A 12,722-nucleotide genomic window follows, 5' to 3' on the forward strand; every position below is an offset into this window, starting at 1 on the left:
AAGAAGGTTGCCCTCATCAATGTGGAGGCACCATCCAGTCCCTCGAGGCTTGAAGAGAACAAAGATGGGGAGGAGGGGGTCTGCTCTCTGCCTGACCGCTGAGCTGGACATGGTGTTCTCCTGCCTCAGACTGGGACTGGCACTATGGCTTCCTCCCGTCCCCAGGCCTGCAGGTCTAGACTGAACTATACCACCAGGTGCCCAGGGCTCAGGGCTGCAGGTGGACAGAGGGACTTTGTGCCTCCATGACGGAGTGAATCCCGTGTGATAAATCCTCCCCTCTCTGTATGCATGGGAAAGCATATCCCACGGGGCCTGTTTCCCAGGAGAACCTTCACTAACACAAGAAAGGAGTATTTTGCAAATGTGACAGTCGTGATTCAACATGGTGGATGGCAGTGTCTACTGAACGTGAACCTAGGACCCACCATTTGCCAAGCAAAAATGCGGCTTAAAATTTGGCACTTATTAAAACCTGTAGCATACTCTGCTACCTCCTAAGCACTGTCTTCCATCAGGGGGTAGGGCAGGAAGGCAGGCAGGCTGGGATTTCCAGGGTCAGGGTAGATGGACCTGAAGCATCCAGGCCCATACCCTGATTTCCCTGGGAGGAGATGCAGGTGGACATGGGACTTTCCTCGGCTTCTCTTTCAGTGGTTCCCAAACTTTTGCCTGGAACAGAGTCACCTGGGGGGCTTGTTAAAACAGAGTGCTGGGCCTCCTCCCTTAAAAACACCTGATTCAGTGATTCTGGGCTGGGGCCTGTGAACCTGCATTTCTGTGAGTTCCATGGGACACAGCAGCTGCTGGAGGGGGTGTCGGGAAGACCCACCCTGGGGACCACTGCTCTGCCAGCTGCGGTTTCCTCTCCACCAGGCTCTCAAACTTTAGTTTCGAGGCCCAGTTCAGCGAAACGTCCTCAACGTGTAGTATTTTAGGGAGACGCATGGAGCCTTGAGACGCTCAGCATAGCCGAGGTCATTTCCCATCATGCTTCCCGGGGGTATCGCAGGGAGCCAGGCTTCTGGGGCTGGGGTCCTGGGAATCTTGCTTCAAAGGTTCCTGGCCACAAAGAACAGCGCTGTGTTTCTCTCTGCTGCTGTCAGCATCAATTTCCAGCTGCTGCCAATGCCTGAACTGCAGGAGTGAACACCGTAACCACCTGTACTTTGTGCGGACAGACGGCTCTGATCACAGCCCAGAGTGAATCATTACTTTCCTCGGGATGTTCCGACGGCTGAAGGAGGTGATGGATGACCGGAAGAGATCCAGAGATGTAGATAAATCTCTGTCTTACCAGTGAACCAGGGCAGGCCACTGTGGATTGGGTTTCCTTTGGTGGTTTTTTTTTTCCTTTAATATTTCCAAGTGAATCCAGGCACCTGGTAGAGTTCTGCCCTTGAGCAGCTTCAGGAGGTAAAGGAGAGGGTGTGCTGCCGTTTTCTGCTCTGAAAAGAGCAGAATAAAGGAGTAAAGATGGGGGAGGTTTATTCTGGAGGCAGAGGGGACCCTTTGAGGGATTTTAGTTGGGGGATAATGGGATGGGAGCTAGGAGACAGACAGCAGAGGCTGCAGGTGTGAGGTCCAGGGCCCTTTAGAGTTTCTCAGAGCAGGGGAGAGGGAAGGGAAGGGGGCTGCAAGGGAGAAAGTGGTGAAGGTCATGCCCACAGCTCAGAGGTAAGATCAACTGGACTGAGAGACTGACTGGATATTAAGAGATTGACTGGATTAAGTCTGGGTGGTGGTCTTGTGAATTTAGGCCTGAGCTCTGGGAAAAGAGTGGTCATTCCCTCTCTTTCTCACACACATACACTGAAGGGATCATTAGATGGGGCTGGCTGACCGCCCCCTTCACTCAGCTTAGGACCTGGTTCTCCCTGCAGTGTCTGCACAAGACCAGCTGACACGTGAACAAGACCCTCCACAGGTTTGGGGATAATGGGTGCCAAATGCAACCACCCTCCAGACACTGCCCCAGTCCGGCTGGCCGAGAAGATGCTCCCTGGTCTACGGCTTGGGCTGGTGCCCTTGGCCACTGCTGTGCAGGTGACACAGGAGCAGGTAAGGACCTCTCTTCCACGAGGGCCGAGGCTTGTCTGTGTCCTTCTCGGAGCCACGTGTTAAGTCCTTGCTCTCTCATCCTCTTTTGGAACAACCTAACCCAACACTCGGTCCTGGACCCAGAGGACACTGGACGTGTAGGAGGACCGGCCACTGGGCACAGCAGAGGCCACGCTTGCTCGGACACGGCCTCACGCCAACACTTAAGGGGCAGGGAGATAGGAGAGGAGGCAGAAGGAGTCCCCATCTGAGCCAAGGCAAAGAAAACACTCTTTTCCGAAATAACATATTCTCCAGAAATCACACACTCAAAGGAAGATGGAAGCTTAAAGACCAATATGCTTCGCCTGGAACAGTTCAGGCCCGCGGCCTAAGTGAGCCCAGAGCCCTGTCAGGGCTGATTGGCATTTTACTTCCCTGGATCAAAGAGGGCTTTCTGATGCGAGGCAAAGATAAGAAATCTTGTAACGGAATTCACATCTCCTGGGTCTGTTCCTGCTTCTCAAGCAGCATATCAGTCAAGGAGAGTCTCGGCTGGATGCACCCACCTGAACATAGGGAAGGCACTTGCCAAGTGGCCTGGCACATTCTTGTCCCCCAGGCTGTGAGCTAAGCTACTTGCTGAACTGTATTCGCCTCTCTAGGACACTTACCCTAAAGCCTACTTATCTCCCAATACAGTAACATGGGAGTTATACATTCAGCATGAACTTGCAGCGGGGGGGGGGGGGGGGGGGGGGGGGCGGGGAAGGGGGATATAATTCTGTCCTAAACGTATCAGTACTCAGTTTATTTCCTCTATTATGTGAGACTCTAAAGATCAGGGACTATACCTTCCTCAGCATCTGGCATAGAGATAATCCACACATAGTGACTGAATGAATAGGTGAAAGCAGGGCTACAGGGCTGCCATGGACAGCTGCCCAGGCTGTGTAATGCACAACTCCTCTATGGTGTGAACAGAGCCTCCTGGAGTTATGTAGGACTATGTCCAATTTGATCACTGTGCTCTTTCTTTTATAGAGAATTTGGGATGTGCTTTTTTTCTTAATCTCCCCAAAGTTGCTATGCTATGTTCCCATAGCTGTGAAAACTCTATGTACCTCAAGTGTAAGTATTATTGCATCAATTAGACTATGAGTAGCAAAAAGCTGACCCCATGTCTTCAACACAGGAGGATTCATTATTTTTACATGGTAAGTCTGGGGGTAGAGAGGTACTATCTGTGGTTTAGAGCAGAGGTTGGTAAACTTTCTGCAAAGACTGTAAACATTTTCAGCTTTTTGGAATGTATGGTCTCTGTCACAACTACTTTAGTTTATCATTACAGGGCAAGGTTGGCCACAGATGAACTGCATGGCTGTGTTCCAATAAAACTTACTTTACAAAAACGGGTGAGGCCAGATTTGGCTCATGGGCCATAGTCTGCCAACCCCGGTATCACGGAAAGTTGAAGATGCCAGGGAGGAAAGATTTGAGAAGCAAAGGGGCTGTGGTCAAGGTGGTCCTGTACTGCATTCAGTTCCTAAACTCGCAGACCATGCCAGCTGTCTCCCACAGCTGCCCCAAATTCTGCCACCCTTCAGGGTTTCCGATCTTCAAACCAACACTGATCAGGGTGTCCTGGCAAAGCAGCCTGGCCTCACGACCTGCCCACAGTGCCTGGAGGGTGAAAGAGGCTGCAACACCCTGTCCTCAAGCCAGAGACTCAGTAAAAACCAGTGATAAGGCCAGTGGCTTCCACATCAGCAGCCAGTCCCACCATGCTGGTGGTCAGTGATGGGCTGGCTCCCAGAAGAGCGCAGAGTAGACCCTTCGGACCCTCTGTGACTCCCTCTAAGACCAGTCCTCTCTCTCCTGCAAACGAGTCTGCTTCTCCCCCCACGGGGTACTTAGTCCTGCAAAGAATTACGATGGAGGTAATTCGTCTCCGCCAGCTTGGGCTGTCACAGCACAACACAACACTACAGCGCAGGCTGGGGTCATTTCTCATTGTCCTGGGGGCTGGGAGGCTTAGACCGGGGCAGCAGACCTGGCCCTGGTGAGAGCCCGCTTCCGGGTCTGCAGATGGTGGCCTTCTTCGTGGGTCCTCGTGGGGTGGACAGAGGCAGCTCCGGTCTCTTCCTTCTTGTTGACTGTTGTTGTTTAGTCGCTCAGTTCTGTCTGACTCTTGCAACCCCATCAGGCTCCTCTCCCATGGGATTTCCCAGGCAAGACTACTGGAGTGGGTTGCCATGTCCTTTTACAGGGATCTTCCTGGATTGGGAATTGAACCCATGTCTCCTGCATTGGCAGGTGGACTCTTTACCACTGAGCCACCAGGGAAGTCCCCTCTTCCTTCTTGTAAGGACAGTAATCCCATGACTCTCATGGCCTCATCTCACCTTAATCCTCTCCCCAGAGCCCCACCTCCATGACCATCACTATAAGGATTAGGGCATCAACACAGGACTTTCGGAGGGGGCCACAAACATCCGGTCTATGGCATTAGTATTAAGCTCCCATTTCTATGTGTCCCAGGAGCTGTATTGGGAATGTATTCCTTTCTTCTCTGCTTTTCAGATGAGAGACGTTTCTGAGAGGTTAAACCACTTGTTCAAGGTTGTCTGTCCATCTCAGAGCACAGACAAGCCAATCCACTCTATGTAAACAAATGAGGAGAGTCTCGTCGTGTTTCTTCTCTGGAAATAAATTTTTTTGTTTTTTGTTTCTTGCCTTAATAAGAACTCTCTGGAGGCACGGGGCCTCCAGGTGAAATGTTGACTGTCCTGGGCCCGAAGGACTTTAGCATTCATGCTCTCCTCCTCCATTTTAAAAAAACACACACAAAAAATTACATTTCATGGCTGTGTTGGCACAGAGGACTATAATCCAGCTGGATTCATTTTCATACATTTGTCATTATTATGTTCATTTTTTCCTTCGAATTTTAGAACTTTTGAGCTGAAATGTTTTCACAGACCCGTAGAAGCACCAGGGGCTGAGCACTGCAGCGTCTCTGCCTGGAAAGGTCGGCTGGGGATTTAGCCCCTGGGCGGGCTGCCGGGGCACTGCTCTGGGGGAAGTGCTGAGGCCAGAACTAGGGGAGACCCCTGAGCCAGCTTTTTAACCTCAGCAGGAATCTCCCTTAAGCTTGGAGTCCTCTATATATCTGCAGCTCTCCGGATGAGCTAAGCATTCACCCCCAAAATTCTGGCCAGCCACTGGTGGAGCCTCCATACACAGAGACCCCTAAGCCTCACTTGTGGGGTGAAAGGTACCATCAGGGCCGAGCCCAGGGGGAGGGTCCCCAGCCTGGCGTTCTGATGTTTGGCCACAAGGGGGAGCTGATGGTCCAGCCTACTGACCAGTTGCCCAAGCCCCGTCCAGGTTTGCTGAGATGTGCCAGGCCTGGGCAGGTGACAGGTATTCATTGAGAAAGCTGCTCTCTCCCTGCCACCCTCAGCGACCCCTGTAATTCTAGGGGGCACTGAAGGCAACTCAGTTCCAGGTGGGCTGCCACCTCCCTTGTCCCTGCTGAGCTGTGTGGCCCCAGGGGCAGGAATGTCACCTCCCCCATGGCTTTGGGTTCCTTACTGAAACACTTAGGGTGGACTGTGAGGATGTCTGAGATCACTTCTGCCCTCAGGTTTTACTTCTGTGGGAAATATAGCCAGGCCAAATCTTAGCTGCACAAACAGCTGTGGGCCCCAAAGCTAGTTTCCTATTTCTGCTATGCCGTTTCCTTGGCTGGGTGACCTGGGCCAGGTCACTTTCCCTCTCTGGTTCTCATTCACTGGCTGTAAGAAAGAGACCACTGGCCTGTCCGGAGTGTCCCAGTGACCTCTGACTTCTGAGAAAGGTCTGGATGCTGGGTCGGCTCAGATCAAGGCCCCCGGGCAGCCCACACCTGGAGACCAGAACCTCCGCCTTCTTCCTCTGAGGCCTGGAGGAAGTGTTGCTTCTAGGGGTGCAGAAGCAACCCCAGACCCTCCAAGAAGAGCTCTCACTGGCTCTGCCGAGACCCCATTGTGATGAGGGTGCTGAGTCGTTGCTTTTTGTGGGAAGCATCTCCACAGTGCTGTGAATTTGCTTGTATCTGAACACCCAGCATCCCCAGCCCCTGGCCCGGTGGCTGGCACAGTCCCCACGATGAGCAAAAGTGGTATGCAGGAGTCAGCTGGGTGCTGATTGAAAATTCAGGGTTCCAGGCCTGTGGTGGGTTCTATAGGTCTGGGTGGGGCCCCGAAATCAGCATTAGAAAGGTTGAAAGAAAGAATAATTTTCATAGTGGGGTATTTTTTTCCTCTACCCTCTTTTTTGGGTTTCTTTTTGTTTTAAATTGTATCTCAGCACCTTGGAATTTTGGGAAGGGGATGTAAAAATAGCCATTTTCAGAGCCAGGCTTTTCCATCTCATGTTTAGTCTGGGGCTGCGGTCACTCTGGAATGTGATGGTGGCCTCACACGCTGGGTGCCCTTTAAGTCCCCCATGCTCTCCACCCCCTGTGCCTGCCCAGGCCAGCTGGGCTGCCACCAGCGGCCTCTCCAGGCTGGCTGAGGGCACTCCTTGGGCTTTTCTCCTCCTGGTGGGCCTTGGCGGCCAGAGCCAAATTCTGCCCCTTGATTGCCCCAGCGGGTGAAAGAGTCCAAACCAGAGAGCGATCTACACAATCACAGAGCACTCTGCACCCAAGGGCTGTCTCCATGACCCCCTCCACCTCCCAAGCCCAGCCTCGGCCAGGTGGGGTGAACTTGCTGACCCTCCTTCTGCCTTGGGGTGTAGGCCTGCCCCCTGCAGGGGTGCCCAACCTCCAACCTCTGCAGGGCAGGGCCCCCCCTTATCAGGACCCTGCCACCCCCATGGCCTTCACCCCCGTGTCCCCGCTCAGTAAGCCAGGCTCTGAAATCAGTCATAACAAGCCCACCAAAGAGAAAAGGGGGGAATTAAAAAAAAAATGTTATCTTGGCCTCAAAACCCAGAAGTGGATTCCCTTCCAAACCACATAAAACAGCCAAATGACAAGGCTCCCACGTGCCGGCTGAGGGCTCTGCTTGGAGAGGGGGGGTGGAGGGGCGAGGGGGGGCGGTGAGGGAGGGGCGCGGGGGATGGGGCGCCGGGAAGTGCAGCCTCCTACAGGGGTCTGGAAGAAGAGGGCTGTGGTCAGACCTGCTCTCTCATTTACCCCCTGGGTGACCCCCGCCAACTCGGGCCTCTCATGAGCAGAATGTCTGGCTCCCAAGTTTCCTGCGAGACCTTTCCACGTGTTTCCGCCGCAGGCCACGTGCAGCTCAGCCGTCCCCCTTCCCTGGGAGGGGGCCCGACTCCTCCCCTCCCTGCTCACCTCCTCCAGGAGGTCCTCGGGTCTCCCAGTCTGGGCACCGAATTGCCTCTGCCGTTGGCGCAGGGCGCACCAGGGAAGCCCTGAGTATTCACTCGGGACTGATCCGGGCGGTCAGCCTGCTGCTGCTGCTACGACTGGTAAGGCTCGAGGCCCCTTTTCTCCGCGCAGGGCAGGGTGGGGACGTCAGCGTGGTACAGCTGGTGCCCGCGCCCACCCGCCCGCGCGTCTCCGCGATAGGCACGCACCTGTCCGGCTCTCTGCAGGTGGGCGAGCGGCAGTGCCAGACCTGGAGCAGGAGAGGCCTCGCTGCCAAACCGCAGAAGCGGGGCTGGAGCCTGGGCGGGGACCCACTACCTAGCTCAGAGAGCTCACCGCCTCCGGTCAGATGTCTTTCTTGCCTGGAAGAGGAGATGCAGGTGGCCCCACGCCCCGGAAAGCAGCGCGGGCCTGTGGGGTCTGATGGGGCCGGCCAGGGTCCGGCCTCCACTGCCGCCTCCTCTGGTCCTGTGCCCTTGAAACCCCTTTCAGGAGAGCCCCTCCAGGATAGGAGAGTCCCACATTTTGTGCCCCTGAACCAGACACTGTGGAGCTCAGGCCAGCACCACGCCTGCTCCCAGCCAGGCTGCGGGAGGTGGGAACAGCCTTCCAGCTGTGCTTTGCCCCTTGTTCACCTGTGGGATGCTGAACAGGATATAACCTTCTGAGCTTGGGCTTCCTTACCAGGAAACTGGGGAGAATCGTGGTTCCTACTTCCAAGATTCTAAAAAGACTCATTATTTAATCTTTCCAGGATGATTTCAAAGCAAAATGCTGGAGAAACGGTCCTCATAATGGTTCATTTTAAGGAAGCCTTCTAATACAGCAGTGTAGCCCAAGGGTTCGTGTGAATTATCCTGTGACATCCCCAGACTATGTCTATGGCGTGCCTAGCACTGTGGTCCCTGGTTTGCTAAAGAAGGGTGACTGCCCAGAGGAGTTAGGGATCGTGTACAAGGTCGCTCACCTGCTGGTGGAGCTGAGGTTCCAGCCTGGGCATTGGAGTCCAGAACCCACACAGTTTGTTTTCCGGCTTTATTATGGCATGGTGGAAGTTTGAGGTGTACCTCCTGTGAACCCACACCTGTAGTCACCACACTGGCCCACCTTCCAGCATGGAAGGATGGTCAACCCATGCCTCCTCTGCTTTTATTTTTGATACTTATTTTTTTAAAATATTTTAATATTTTTCATAGTTGCAGCATGTTAGCCCTTAGTTGCAGCATGTGGGATCTAGCTTCCTGTCCAGGGATTGATCACGGGCCCCCTGCATTGTGGGCAGAGAGTCTTAATCATTGGACCACTAGGGAAGTTCCCCTGCCCTGCTTTTAGAGAACTCAGAGCTCACATGCCCATCTGCCCTGTAAACTCCTTTAGCCTCTGTCTCCACTTAAGCATCCATCCCATGTTCCCACGGAAAACTGTGGATGCCAGACAGCAAGGGCCATCCCAGAGACGAGAGGATCAGAACCTGGGATGAGGGAGAGTTTCTGTCTGTCCCTCCTCAAAAAATCAATAGGAGAAGCAGAACCAGAACCTAGATCTGTGGTGTCCCAGGTGGAGCCTTTTACGGAGGGACAGGGCCTCCTCACCTGCCTCACCTCAGGCACTGAAAAGGAACTAATGGCAGGGGCGGGGGGAGTCATCACACACAAGCCGGGGGCTGGCTGAGCACCCTCCAAGCATAAATGACTGTTTCCAACAGGTGAGCATCTCCTACCTAGAAAACCTACTCCCGAGATTCCTTCCTCCCCAGACTTCAGTACCCAGAGTGAGAGAATGCATCAAAATGAAATGACAAAGTGAAACATGTTCTCTCCCCCAAACACCTTGCATTAGAGAGATCTGAAGGGTTAAATAGCTGGTGGAGACCACAGGAGTTTAAACTCAGGCTGCTGTGGTCAGACGGGCACCTGGTCTTGGCAGGAGAGCCTGGAGAGAAGAGGAGAGGGTGGGAGGGCATGCAAATGGAAACCTGGCAAGAGCAGAGAGCTCCTGTGAGTGGCGGCCAGAGGAGGTAACCTGAGCTGGTGTGAGCAGAAACCGCGGGAAGGAGCAGGCTTTTCCAAGAAATTAGAGTGGTATCACTTTCCAAGGGGCTGGGGGCCTCTGTAGACATGATGTCATTGCCCCTCCCCCCTGGGCCTCTGGGGGGAGCTGGGGCCTGGGTCTCTGGCCCATACTGAGTTCAGAGAAGACTCTACTTGCCGACTCTCCCAGAGATGTTAGGGAGAAAGGGAGTAAAACAAAAACAAGAACTAAGATACTTAAACCAAAAAGAATGAAAACCAACTGCTAATCAGGCTCCTATTTGAGTCTCAGTTGTGATGAATTAGTTGCGGGCTTCATGAAGATCCCATATCTCAAGTGGGATTGTTATAGGAAGGTCCTGATTGCATCTGAACTGTGACTATGAAGTCTGAGAGCTGTGACATCTCAGCCCTTCATCCTCTGTGGATGCAGGGAAAGAAGAACCTGTATCCAAGGCAACCAAAGGCCACACCCACGAGTGTGGGTTGTGCCTTCTCCTTTTTTCCCAGGCCATGGGGGCAGAGGTACCCATACTGGGGACGGGTGGGGGAAAGAAGAAATCAGTTTCTCTATGTGTGTGGTCCTGGGGCTGTGGTCTGAGGCAGATGTAAGAACACAATGTCCTCCCTGGCAGCAGCGGTGTCCAGTTCCCTTTGCTGCTGCCTACTTAAAAAATATTCACAACCTAAAAGTTGGGAGTTATTTTTTATTCAGTGGGAAGCTTTAGGACTTAAGCCTGGGTGGTATCGTCTCAAGGGACCCTGAGAGAACTGCTCTGAGGAGGCAAGGGGGAAGCTAGGTTATGTTGAAGTTTTGCAACAAAGGGCAGGTAGTCTGAACATCAAAATATTATTGTTCATTAAAGGAAAGCAGATATCCCAGGTGGCGCTAGTGGTAAAGAACCCACCTGCCAATGCAGATAGACTTAAGTGATGCGGATTTGATCCCTGGGTCAGGAAGATTCCCCTGGAGAAGGAAATGGCAACCCACTGTAGTATTCTTGCCTGGAGAATCCCATGGACAGAGGAACCTGGTGGGCTACAGTCCATAGGGTCGCAAAGAGTCGGACACGACTGAAGAGACTTAGCATGCAAAGATATCCCAAGTTAAGGAATTTAGTGCTTTTCTGTGTATGGAAAGATGCGAGAGTCTGGGCTCACTGAAATCATTCCTTTTGTATGAATCTCAGTGATCTGGGGACAGTATCTTGTGTTTTTACATCCTGAGCTTCCTTGGGGCTCACCGGGGCTAGTGGCTGTAATCTGATGGCTGGCAGATGGCAGGTATTCTTCTCTTTCCTGAGTGTCCTTGGGGCTGACACATTCACATTGGAGGGCTGACTGTGACATCCTTGTTACTACTATGGCAGGAAATACTCCATTTCTTACCGCCAACCTGAAGAAACTCGTGGAGTTCCAGCAGCTAGGGCAGGATGGGCTGCAGGCAGCGTGGCATGCAGCTGAAATGCAGGTGGGGTGGGGTGTAGACCCTACAGAGACTCCCGGGAGCCACTGCCTTTCAACCCTCCTCTTTTCTAACTCCCACTGTCTATTCTGGCTCTGGGCAGCACGCCCCTGTGGGGACCAAGGGACCTCCGGCAGGGAGGAGGGCTTTGAACGCCACAGGGTTAGTGATGAGACAGGGCAAAGCAAACACAACCAAAACATGGAGCTTAGGGTGGGCCGGGCATGGCAGATTTCAGGATGATTCCATGACTGTCAAGGGCAGGGTGTGGACCTCAACACGCCCAGGTTCCTGGCAGACCTTGATTTCCTGAAAAAGCTCCACAAAGCAATCCCGAAGCCACGATGCACTGCCCTCTGCTCTACAATCACAAGCAACAGTTTTGGGGTTGATGGATTCACCTGCGATCCTCCTAAAGACCACTGAGGTTTCTGGTCCCCTTCCCTGCCCCATGCGGCTCCCTGGGCTGAGGGAGCCCAGCAGCTCCTGGCCCTGGCACAGACTGGATGGATCCCTGAGGATGCCACCCCAGCTCCCAATTGGCTGGGGCCGCAGGTCCATCCCCTCCAGCTACAAAGCATCCTCAAGTTGAGGGTGGGGTGTTCACCTGGAGCTCTAGGATGGAGCAGACCGTGTGGTCCTAACCACCCCCAGTACAGCTTCCAACCTTGTTTGTCCTCATTCATCCCGCTTGCAGGAGTGAGGGAGGTGGAGTCCAGAACCTGACAGGTCTCGGGTGCTGTCTCGGGGTTGGGGGGCCACTGAAGAGGCAACTTCTGGATGGGGGACCTGGAAATGATGAAAGGCTCTCCCAACCTCCCACCCCCTCTCTGCTAGGACTGGAGACCTCAGCCTGCAACATGCATTTCAAGGATGTCATGGATTGCTTGTTTGTCTATATTTGTTCCCTGGTCAGTGGAGCTGGGGTTGGGGTCTGCCTGTCCCTGGCTCTCTGGCCCCTCCACTGCCTGTTCACATGTTGGGTGTTGGGCCCTTAGGACCTTAACTGTGAAAGGTCAACAGTCCCCTTGATTGTTTCCAGGCTGCCTCCCCTCCCCCTCCCATCGTACAAACAAAACACAGCAGCAGACAGATCCTATTGATGGCCCAGACCTGACCCGTATGGGAGGAACAGTGCATCCCGGCCAGTGGGTCCAAGGGGATTGTGAACACAGGCCTTGTCTCTGCTTCGTGACTGTGCAGGTCACCCCGTGAGATGGCTGGGCTCGCGGACTTTAATAAGAATGAAGGGAGACTGGGTTCAGGATGCCTCCAGACCTCCACTTTTTCCCCCCTGCTTCTGCCCAGAGGCATCAGATCTTTCCAGGCCCATCCTGGCCTGGTTTCACCATCTTTACCCTGTCTGGTTGTTCATGACCAATTGCAGAGGCCATGTCTTTGATTCTACGCTGAAGAGAGTATTTCCTGGGGACCAGGGGTGCGGAGTCAGGAAAAGGAGCCATTACACACCGTTCACAGGGCAGAACTGTTTGGGAATGCGGATACCCACACCAGCCCCGCCTTCCGGTTTCTGAGGATGACCCAAAGCGGTGAAGACATTCCTCTCTGAACTGCTCACCCGCAAGGAGAAGTTGTCCAGGACTCAGTTTCTCTTCTTCCTCCTCCCAACACTCACACACAACACATGGGGCAAGCTTTTTCTCCTGGCTGATCTCAGTTTTTACCTTTGGGGCAGGGGTGCTGCCTGATCCATCCTTGTATCCTCGGGGCCAGACATAAAATCTAGCATGGAGTGGGTTCCTGAAGTGTTGAGTGAATAATGAGTAAGAGTCAGGAAATGCCAGGA

Source organism: Bubalus kerabau, chromosome 13, assembly GCF_029407905.1.
Source record: "Bubalus kerabau isolate K-KA32 ecotype Philippines breed swamp buffalo chromosome 13, PCC_UOA_SB_1v2, whole genome shotgun sequence".
In the NCBI taxonomy this organism is placed as follows: domain Eukaryota; kingdom Metazoa; phylum Chordata; class Mammalia; order Artiodactyla; family Bovidae; genus Bubalus; species Bubalus kerabau.